General features: G+C 39.4%; 1 long non-coding RNA gene across 1 annotated transcript in view; it reads left to right on the forward strand.

Moving 5' to 3' along the window:
* The first annotated feature begins 1,265 nt into the window (after window positions 1-1,265).
* Window positions 1,266-12,026, forward strand: part of LOC132397758 (uncharacterized) — a 92,276-nt gene continuing 81,515 nt past the window's right edge. Inside the window, exons 1-2 of the long non-coding RNA XR_009513438.1 lie at window positions 1,266-1,340; window positions 1,424-1,533. This is a non-coding gene — a long non-coding RNA (uncharacterized LOC132397758). The remainder of the gene's footprint in view (window positions 1,341-1,423; window positions 1,534-12,026) is intronic.

Consider the following 12,026-nt stretch of genomic DNA (forward strand, 5'->3'; position numbering starts at 1 on the left):
AAACAAAAAAATTGAATGAAACCCCCCTTTTCCGTTGCTTGATAGACTTTTGCAGTCTCATTAAATGATTGAGAATTGGCGATTAACATGGATGTGATTGGAAAAATTAATTTGTGAATGCCAGTACAACTGCCGCGTTTAAATATTGCAATTATAACCTGTGTTAAGGGCAGTGGCGGCGTTTTCTAATCGCCCCCTGAGCTGCAAATATTCATATTATTGGACTTCAAACCAGACAAATTCAAGACAGACATCTCTTTCCAACTTACAACCACATTAAATGCTTACTGGCGAGTCTCTGAATTCGGAATTCTGGAACATTAATCTTGAGCAGGATATGTTTTTGTGTGTGGGAGGTGTAGAATTGGGGTAGTGACGGTATTTATGTATTACCCCTTGCACAGGCGAGAGAATGAGACAATTAATTTTGAAGTCGGATTCCCTACTGTCGATATTCTGCTCCAGCTTCTGAAAGAAACCCGTTCTCTACCCTCCGCGGTTTCTTGTAAAGTCATTGAAGAGCCGCAGATAGATATCCCCGGAAAGAAATGTCAAGATATGTTTTTTAAAAATTCCCAACGAATGGTTCACTTGGATTAGACCCACTATGAGAGTTCCAACCGAAATGATTCAGCAAGTTTTTTTACACGAAGCCCAGTGAGTTTATTTACGTTGTTAATATATACGCGGAGTTCTTTGTGGTTGAGTCAGTCGGAACTCGTGATCAATAAGACTGAAGTGGCGCCTGTAATATTTGATTGAGTACCAGAATACAGTCTGAATGAGATTCAATGCTATTAAAAATCCCCCAGGTAAATTGAAACGGAGGGAAGATTCAGGTAAAATTATCAACGTAATGGGTTTCATATTAAATCATTCAACGACAGACAAGACAACAGCACATCAGCCGAATGGTGTTATCCCGGGGAGGACGAAATACGATGCCTATGTTTCGCTGTCTTTTGCTGTTATGAAATAGTAAATACGCAGCCAGTCTCGTTTGGGTACTTTTATCACTGCAGCTGCCGGGGGAGTCGAAGCAAGGGTTTTCATAAATAAAAAGAGGACAGCATTTTTCTTACGGAAACCCTCAAATTGAGCACGCATCTTATGGGGAAAAAAAGCTCCTTCAATGCAATGCGACCTGGTTAGTCAAACAGAAAGCAAATGCACACGTGTAAACTGAGACATTCACCCTAGAGATCAGACTGCAAAGTGCATTGTGAACCGGGGCAGTGTGGGAGCGCTCTTGGCATTAACAATTTGTTTTCTGAATCGGTAGTGGCCGTGCAGTATGAATTTCCTCGGGTCCGCATAACGTCTCATCTGTGTGTTGTCCTGTAAGTACAATTCCCAACATTTACATTGCAATCCTGATGGGGTGGGGGAAATAAGAGTTCACGTGTTTCTCTAATACTTGTAGGACGATAATTGCATGCAGCCGCTCGGTCTTTTCGCTGAAGGGTCGATCTGAACAGTGAACAACCACTAATACAGTTTTGAGGGACATTCCTTGTTGTTCTGAAACTCCAGGTACATGTGCAGAGAGTTAATAGTATTTTATATATTTCGACAATTTATGTGAAATAAAGAATTATAATTAAGTAGTTTACATAATTATTTAATTGAATCTATGTCTAAAACTCCTTTACAATACAAGTCTTGAACAGTTGGGAAGGACTCAAGAAATTAACTTCACTAGCGCCACACAGTGGGTAAATTGAATGGCATTTCTGAACCTGGTTGAGCGGACAAAAAGTAATTGAACGCGAACTAATTCCGCTGCATATTCGAGAATTGCAAGTGAATAGTTTCTCAGTTATATATATATATATATATATATATATATATATATTTGACATGACTTTACTTTTAATGTGTAAGTTTGCTGCACATTAGTAACTTACATCATTTTGTGATTGAAATCACAATGTGTGGTGCTTTGATAATGAAATGTCTGATGTTGCACTTCATAGTCTACATCATAGTCTGACTTTACCATGAAGGTACATGGGTCCTTCCACCCTTCTTCAATGACCTCAGCTGTAATAGAGAAAACAAAAAAAATTGTAGACCCAGGAAAGTTGAAATAAAAACAGAATGGTGAAAATGTTCAGTAGGTCAGGCAGCATTGTCAGAGAAGGAAACATAATCTCAAGGTTGCTGAATAGTTTTGAATTTAATTGAGATGTCTGGGTATCTCAACATATTTGTCAACAATTGGGTGTTGGATTGATTTTTAAAGGTAGCTTTAGTGAGGAATGTGCAATCACTTCTAACTTCTTGTGCAACTTTCAAAAGCCAACTGATCCCCTTAAAGCTAGAAGCGAATTTTTTTTTTAATTGAATAGAGTTGGCTTCAATGCTTTGAATGAATTTGACTTTGAGATTACCTATGCACAGTTTACATGATACACAGTAATAAGGAAAGCTGGCTGACTCTACCTCTGCATTTATGTTTGAAACATGATTTGACAATAAAAAATGTTTAGAAAGAAGTCTTAGAAAACTCAAAAAGAGAAAAAGAAAGTGGAGGCTCCGTTTTGACACTGCAGTGCATTGACTGCTGTAAGATCAGGCAGATTTGGTGAAAGGCTTGGTTTGGAGAAGACTTGATTCAGATAGATTTCAGATTCCCAACAGATTAGATTGACACATGAAGGATGTAGAAGCCCAACATGGAGCAATTTTTAAATCCTTGCAAAACCCATGTACAAAAAAAAATCTGTCATAAATTTCTTTATAGTGCTGCAAGCATCTATATGGCATATTTAGCTCTCTATGTGATAACAGGATTCACAAAACATAAATATTGCCTGCTTTTATTTTCATAAGCCATGAAAAATATATGAAAGACTAATATATACTAATGTGCTTTCAATGAAATTGTAATTTTTTTGTGAAAGAGTTCAATTAATCCTGGATGTAGTCTTGTAAGTGGGTGTTTTTATTGCTTGGAACGGACTTACGTTTTGCTACAATTGAAATAAATGACTGTATGTTATTACTGGAAGAAATTGCATTGGTATTTTGCTTTAAAACTGTTTCGAATGAGCAATACTACTGCCTGCATGAGAGACCATCATTAACCAGGGTGTTTCACTACCAATTCATCTGTCTGTAGTTTTCCCCTTACTTTAGCTGTGATTTATGAGTTTATTTTAATTGTGATAAAGATGCCAGTATTTCTTATGTGGGTCCAATCTTTGTTTTATGTACATAGGCTTTCTTAGTCTTAGCCTGCTCACTGTACATTAGTAAGGTTCACAAATTTGTTCCTCGAGAAAAAAATGCATGCCAAGACAAGAAAGACTTGTACCATTTAATGTATACAATAAATGCTAGTGCCACAAAATAGACAATTTCAATTGGTCTGCCAGCTTATCTAGATATTATCTCTTACTGTCTCCAATTTTCATCTTCCTGAACTTTGTTCACCTACTTCTACTCAAATCCATAAACTAATCTGATTGATAATTTATTTTAAATAATCTTCTTTTAAATTACACTTCTTTATCTTTCCACATTCATGATGTGCCTGATGCTCCAGGTCCTTCTGAAAACATTAGATACTTTGATACAACTGCCCAGGACTCTTTTACAGACAATGTCTTAACCAGTGTATCAGAGGTCCTATCAATAGCAAATATTTTTTGATTCCAAGCCTTTTCTCAGAGGAGAACTTAACTTCTGTAAGAACCTATCTTTTGATCAAATATGCAATCCTTATACCATATCTGTCCTGTGTTGTATTGATAACGGTATCAATAGTGCTTCCTTTTATAATCTGACAAGACAAATGTAGTTATAGTTCTAATTACCACCATTCTTTTTGTTTCTTCAGTATCTCCATCTTTTTTCCACATACATTTATTGTAAGCTCAATGACTCTAAGCTTACATAGCTTACACCTTTCACACCATGTTCTGTAGAGGCTTTAGACATTTCTTGATATATATTGGGATGAATTTATTTTTCTTACCTAATTTTGACCTGATTTATTCGCTGAGTTATCTCTCCCTACTTAAGTCAGTTAGGTACGTGATTGCACTGTATTTGTTCTCTGCTCCACCACCTTAATTCAAAATCACAAATTTTTATATGTAATGGGCTATATTCTACAAAATCTACAAGCTAACACTAACACAGTCCATACTTACCTATTTTCTCCCACATTGTTCATTAATAAGTCATTCCTTTAGTTTGTCTCAATACAGCAGCAGCATTGGCAACTCTTGAGCACTCATCTCTTACACATTGTCCAAGGTTTCAAAGTCTCCTTTGTTGGAAGAGATAGAAATACATGCATATCTTTCCCAATATTTTTAACAGTACTTTTTGTTTGCTCCAATTTTGTTCCATCCACACTATTTAAGAACAGAAAATTGGCTGACTGGCAGGAGGCAAAGAGTGGAAATAAAAGGGGCCTTTCCTGGTTGGTTGTTGGTAAATAGTGGTATCCTGCAGGCTTCAGTGTTGGGACCGTTCCTTTTCACATAATATGTCAATGAATTTATGGTTTTGTGGCCAGGTTTGCAGACGATAGGAAGATAGGTGGAGGGCAGGTAGAGTTGCGGAAGGGGGGAGTCTTGAAAGTACTTTGGCACATTAGGAGAATAGGTAAAGAAATGGCAGATGCAATTTGAAGTATGGTCATGCACTTTGGTAGAAGGAATAGAGGTGTAGACTATTTTCTAAACGGAGACAGTTCAGAAATCAGAGGTGCAAAGAGGCTTGGAAGTCTTTCTGCAAGATTCACTAAAGGTTAACACAGGATGAGCACTTATGTTGAGCGGACTAGAATATAAAAGCAAGGATGTAATGCTGAGTCTTTATAAGGCATTGGTCAGATGGCTCTTGGTGTATTGTGAAAAGCTTTGTCCAGCTTATCTAAGAAAGGATGTGTTGGCATTGGAGAGGGTCTAACGGATATTCATGAGAATGATCCCACGAATAAAAGTGTTAATGTATTACTCTGGGCCTGAATTTAAAAGTATAAAGAGGGATATGATTGAAACCTATCAAATATTGAAAGCCCTAGTTAGACTGGACGTAAAGAGGATGTTTCCTATCATTGGGTAAGTCTAGGATCAAAGGCAACAGCTTCAGAGTAGCAGGATGTCCCTTTAACATAGAGATGACAAAGAATTTCTTTAGCCAGAGTGTGGAATTCATTGTCACGGTTGACTGTGGAGATCAAGTTATTGAGTACAGTCAAAGCAGAGCTAGATAGGTTCGTGATTAGTCATCGTGTCAAAGGTTAAGTGGAGAAGGCAGGAGAATGGAGTTGAGCGAGATAATAATTCGGCCATGATGGAATGGCAAAGCAGACTCGATGGGCCGAATTACCTACTTCTGGTCCTATTTTTTATGGTCAAATAGGAAGTGGGGTTCAGTAAAGATGGTATTCACTTAGCCCCTAGTGTACACATTTAGATGCAAATCCCTTAATAGAAATAAATTGCTGCCACAGTAAGTTTATCAAATGGAATGGATTCCATGGAGGGAGGATTTATCTTGGCAGTTCTGGTTTAGCGATATAATCTAATAGATTCTACTGTTTAGCAGTCTCCTATATGCTCCAAGATATGAATTATCTATAGCTGATACTCCAAAGCATTGGATTACAACCACTAACATTGTCTCTGCAAAATTTTGCAAATCCATTGGTAGAATAAGTGAACCAATATCAATGTGGTTTCCTGGACCAACATCCCCAACACTGAGGTTAAAGCTATATTAGCTGACTCTGTTGGGAAGACCATATTTTAGACTGCCTGACACCAGACTCATAAAATAAGCACTTTATTCCAGCATTGAAGATTATAATGGGGACAAAGGAAACAATTCTTAGATGGCCCCAAGCCTCATTGAAAAAATATAACATCCTCATCAATTCACAGAGTCTTAGATCCATGATTACTCCAAATGAAAAAGGAGCATCTGGAATGGCACTGAGAACTTTGTGTCTCTTCATCAGAAACTTGTGAAAACCCAGTTCAAACCACAGCATGAGCATAACACTTCCTGTACTCTTGACTCATCCACATTGTGAAACCTCGCCTGCTTCACCAGTGGCAGTGATTGTGAGTCTCATATTGACTATAAAAGTTGCATTGGAACAACAAAAACAAATCACCTTTGACCTTGAGAGGCTACCTTCAAAGAGGCTGGATAAGGTGATAATCTAATTACTGTTAGCTATTTCTGTTGATGCATAGAACACAAACGAGAGGACAAATATTTTGGATTATTACAGGAAGGGTAAAACAACAATTAGGAAAGGGATCCAGACGGTTAGAAAATAGGCAACACGAGTGAATCTGCAGATGCTGGAAATAAATAAAAACACAAAATGCTGGCAGAACTCAGCAGGCCAGACAGCATCTATGGGAGGAGGTAGTGACGACGTTTTGGGCCGAAATCCTTCATCAGGAGTGAAGTAACATGGCATGGTCGGGAGGGGAATAAGAAGTGGGGGGAGGGATGAAGTAGAGAGCTGGGAAGTGATAGGCTGAAGGGAAATGGGCTGGGGGAAGGTGGAGAATTATGGGAAATGAAAGAGAAAGAAAGGTAGGGCTGGGGGGAGATTATAGTGAGGGGGGAAAAAGTGAGAGAAAGAGAACCAGACTAAAATTATTGATAGGGATGGGGTAAGGGGGGGGCAGGGGTACTCACAGACCTCCGTTGATACCCCTTCTCCGCCCTTACCCCATTCCTATCTATAATTTTAGTCTGTTTCTCGTTCTCTCTCTTTCCCCCCCTCACTATAATCTCCCCCAGCCCTACCTTTCTTTCTCTTTCATTTCCCATAATTCTCCACCTTCCCCCTAGCCCATTTCCCTCCAGCCTATCACTTCCCAGCTCTCTACTTCATCCCTCCCCCCACTTCTTATCCCCCTCGACCATCCCATGTTACTTCACTCCTGATGAAGGGTTTCAGCCCAAAACGTTGTCACTACCTCCTCCCATAGATGCTGTCTGGCCTGCTGATTTCTGCCAGCATTTTGTGTTTTAGTTAGAAAATAGATTTAATTACCATAAACCAATGCTAAAATAGATTTCTTGGTTCATATTATAAAAGGAAATGTTTGATTGAGTAAAGCCAAATATTTAATGATCCAGGAGTGAGTGGTAGAATGTCATTAGACAAGAGGTTGGTAGAGAATATCACTTAGGTAATTCAGAATGGCTCTGGCGTTGATGTGAAAATTTGGCTATGGGTGATTTGCACTTTTGAAAACATTACTAATCTCCTTTATGGGAACATATTAACGGAAGGTGACATTACATGGGGAGGATATTTGTCAATGAAGGAATGAATGTAAAGATCTTGATGTTACTGCTTGCAAAGATGGTATTTGTCACTGGTTGTTATTGCAGGTAAATATTGCAGATCTGTCTTGCACTGGGTTTGAAAGATCCATCATAAAAACTTAATATTATTTTAAACGGCCACAACAATGAGCATGGCCCATGTTCTCTGTTGTCTGGAGTTTATCCTGAGCCAGTGATAAATCAATTTGACAGTTAGGTTACAATGACAGGTACATACAAAGGGATTTTGAAATGTAGCTCCCAGAGTTTGTGTTGGATGGAATTAAACTGTCTGGAGTATGTTCGAATGATATTGGAGTTCCTTTTCTGTGTCAATACAAATTTTACATCACATGCCAGTGATAATAAACCTGATTCTGATTCTGATATAATCCAGTACTGTGAATACCTTTTAAAGGAATTCCTCACCTTAATAATTTGTTTGGCATTATATGGCAACAGCAGTTATGAATAATGAAAGGAATTGCTAGCAGGGAATAAGAGACAAACAAGCACTGAAATTACATATAAATGCACCTCTTTTTGCTGGGTGTCTATAGAGACACAGCTCGTTAGCTCTTCGCTAAGAGCCACTGGACTCAGTGGTGAGAAAACCATCTTTCTTAAACTCCATACATCTAAGGTTGTTATGACTTGGGTTCCACCAAAACAGGGAAGCTGGAATGTTTCAACCACCCACACGCCAATATGGGTGAACACTATGTAAATACGGCCCTATGCAATTAGCCATCAGCAAGAAATAATAGATTGTACACTGCATACAATTATAAAGAAAGTATATTTACAAATGTTAGCTTTATCGAACTGTTAGTAGGCAAAATAAAAGAAAAAAATATATAAAGGGCCCATTACAGTTAACCCAGTCCAAATGTGCACGGAATCTTGAGTTTGTCAGGCGCTGGACTCACGATCTGTGTGAATGCACACACCATCTGCTGAATACAGCATGAAATCCATCTCGAACAAACGGGATCCCCCATGGGAGTATGGGTCCTTCTTCCTTGAAGCCATTCATCTTCACAAAGCACCTTGTGCAACAGGGACGGCATCCTCGGCCATTTTCCCTTCTCCCAGCTCCCGCCAAAAAGACCGCAACCTTCCCCAGTGTCCATCACAAAACCTCTCCACCCAGCTTTCTCTAGAACCTTCTCTGAATTCCACCATCCTGATTGGCTGAGCCAACATTCCTGAGCTGAACATTGCAAACCCTTACCTTTAACGGTAACCTAATCACTACCAGCAGCACACACTGCTTCTACAGAAAGCCATTAAATGAACTACCCTACAACATTAGCAGTAACATCTTAGCCAGGACATTACAGACAGTTATTTAAGTCAGTGAAAAAAAACTCATCAAAAGGTCATTGTAACATTTTTCATAACTTGAGCAGGCATATGGCTGATGTGCATCTATACAGACTATCTTATGCAAAGTTTTACGATTTGGAGCAAGACCCAACCTTGATAAGCATTCAGCACTGAGGAGGTTTCCTTTTAGCACAGCCACATTCTTTGCTCCAAAAATGAAGATTTGAAGAGGTAGTGTGCAAAGTCAAAGCTCAAAGCTATGCATCTAATTTGATATCCAATGTGTACGAAGAGTGAGGCTCCATGTTGCTATTTGTAGTTAATGTTTCATGTTTTGGAGATACATAACAACAAGAACGATGAGGAAGTTTTAAAATGAACGCAAGAAGCCCTGCCTGCTGAAGTATATTGAGAATTTCAAGTAAAAAAAAGCGCAGTGAGACGTTTTAGTTTTTTTTTTAAAAAGCTAAGCGCACTTTCTTCGAAAAAGGCGATGGTCAGGTTTAAAAAAGGTGGGAAACAGATGAATTCATGGGTGCATAATCAGTGAATACTGAGTGATAATAGTCATAAATTTAAAGAAAACAAATGGCTGGCTACATCGGAAAGATAGATGTGTTTGATACAAAATTCAAAAGGGTGAAGAATGCAGGACTGAAGGTCCTGTATTTAAATGCATGTGGCATTCAGAATAAGATGGATGAACTCATGGTGCAATTACAGATTGTTGGGTATAATGTTGTGGGCATCACTGAGTCACAGCTGAAAGAAGGCCATGGTTGAGAGCTTACCATCAAAGGATGTACTTTGTATTGAAAGACAGGCAGTGGGATGGCTCTGTTGTAAGAGATGAAATTATGTCTTTAGAAAGAGGCGACATGCAGTCAGTGAATGTCGGATCTCTGTGACTGGGGTTAAGAAGCGGGAAGGGTGAAAAAAACCATTATGGGAATCACATATAGGCCTCCAAATAGTAGCCAAGATGTGGGCTTGAGATTGCAAAGGGAGCTGCAAAGGCATCTCATTAGGGTACTGATACAATTGCAACAGAGGATTTCAATACGCAAGGGGATTTGGAAGATCAGGTTGGTGTCGGATCGTAGAAGAGGGAATTTGTTGAATGCCTACGAGATGGCTTTTCAGAGCAGCTTGTGCTTGAGCGTACTCGGGTAAAGACAATTTCAGATTGGGTGTTGTGTAATGACCCAGATCTTATTCGAGAGCTTAATGTGAAGGAACTCAAAGGAGGCAGTGATCATAATATGACTGAATTCATACTGCAATTTGAGAGTGAGAAGCACAACTCACATGTATCTATATTGCAATAGAATAAAGGGGATTACAGAGGCATAGAGAGAAGCTTGTCCATATGGATTGGAGGAGGATACTGGTGGGGATGATGGCAGAGCAGAGATGGCTGAAGTTTCTGGGAATAGGTCACAAAGCTCAGGATAGGTATGCTCTCAAATAGAAGGGGCTGGCAACCGTGACTGTCAACGGAAGTGAAGAACTGTGTGTAAGCCAAGGGGAGGGCATGTAATGTTGCAAAGTTGGGAAGCTGGATGATGGGGAAGCTTTTAAAATCCAACAAAAGGCAACTAAAAAAGCTATAAGAAGGGAAAAGATGAAATATGACTAGCCAATAATATCAAGCAGGATGCCAAAAGTTTTTTCAGTTACATAAAGAGTAAAAGTGATGTTGGACCACTGGAATATGATGCTGATGAGGTAGTAATGGAGGACAAAGAAATGGCAGATGAACTTAACGGATACTTTGCATCAGTATTCACTGTGGAAGACACTAACACTGTACCAGAGGTCAAGGGGCAGGAGTGAGTGCCATTGCTGTTACAAAGAAAAATGTCCAAAGGTTCAAAGGTCCAGTGTCAGAGAAATTTATACAATGTACATCCTGAAATGCTTTTTCTTCACAACCATCCATGAAAATGGAGTGCCCCAAAGAATGAATGATAGTTAAATGTTAGAACCCCTCCCTTCTGCGCATAAGCTGCAGCAATAACAATCCCCCCTCCCCCCACTGCATCGGCACCCGCCACCAAGCACTCAAGTGTGAGCAAAGCAATAGCAAAGATAGAGATTTGCAGTTATCCCAAAGACTTCGCGTTTCACCTGGTATCATTCATTAGGCACTCTCTCTCTCTCCCTAATAAAGGAGAAGGAGGTGTCCCCGTTTTGCCAGTGCTAGGCAAACTCAAAGGTCTTAAGGTGGATAAGTCACCTGGACCAGATGGACTACATCCTGGAGTTCTGAGAGAGGATGCTGAAGAGATAATGGATGCATTGGTCATGATCTTTCAAGAATCACATGATTCTGGCATGGTACCAGAGGGCTGGAGGACTGCAAATGTCACAACATTCTTTAAGAAGGTAAAGAAAAGGAATTTATAGACTAGTAAGTCCAACCTCAGTGGTTGGGAAAGTGTTGGAGTCTATTATTAAGGAGGTTTTGATGTACTTGATAACTAATGATAACATGAATCAAAGTCCACATGGTTTCTGTAATGGAAAATCATGCCTGACAAATCTGTTAGATTTCTTTGAGGAAGTAACAAGCAGGGTGGACAAAGGAGAGTCAGTGGATGTCATTTACTTGGATTTTCAGAAGCATTTGATAAAGTGCCATACATGAGGCTACTTAACAGGATAAAATCCTATGGTGTTACAGGGAAGATACTGGCAAGGATAGAGGAATGGCTGACAGGCAGGAGTCAGCGAGTGGGAATAAAGGGAGCCTTTTGTGGTTGGCTGCCAATGACTGGTGGTGTTCCTCAGGGGTCAATATTGGGACCTCATCTTTTCACATTGTCAATGATTTGTATAATAGAATTGATGGCTTTTTAACAAGGTTTGCAGGTGATACAAAGATAGATGGAAGGGTAGGTAGTGCTGAAGAAGCAATGCAATTGCAGCTGGACTTAGCCAAATTAGAAGAATGGGTGAAAAAGTGGGAAATGGAATACAGTGTATGGACATGTGCAATACATTCTGGTAAAAAAAGAACTATAGTGTAGACTTCTATCTAAATGGGGAGAAGGTTCAAACATCAGAGATGTAGAGGCACTGAGGAGTCCTTGTGCAAGACTCCCAGAAGGTTAGTTTACAGGTTGAGTCTGTGGTAAAGAAGGCAAATGCAGTGCTGTAATTTATTTCATGGGTATAGAATATAAAAGCAAGAAGATAATTCTGAGGCTTTATAAGACACTAGTCAGGCTGCACTTGGAGTATTATCAAACAGTCTTGGGCCCCATATCTCAGAAAGAAGGTATTGTCATTGGAGAGAGTCCAGAGAAGGCTCACAAGGTTGATTCTGGGAACAAAGTGATTAAAATATGAGGAGTGTTTGGCAACTTTAGGCCTGT

Source organism: Hypanus sabinus, chromosome 8 (assembly GCF_030144855.1).
Source record: "Hypanus sabinus isolate sHypSab1 chromosome 8, sHypSab1.hap1, whole genome shotgun sequence".
In the NCBI taxonomy this organism is placed as follows: domain Eukaryota; kingdom Metazoa; phylum Chordata; class Chondrichthyes; order Myliobatiformes; family Dasyatidae; genus Hypanus; species Hypanus sabinus.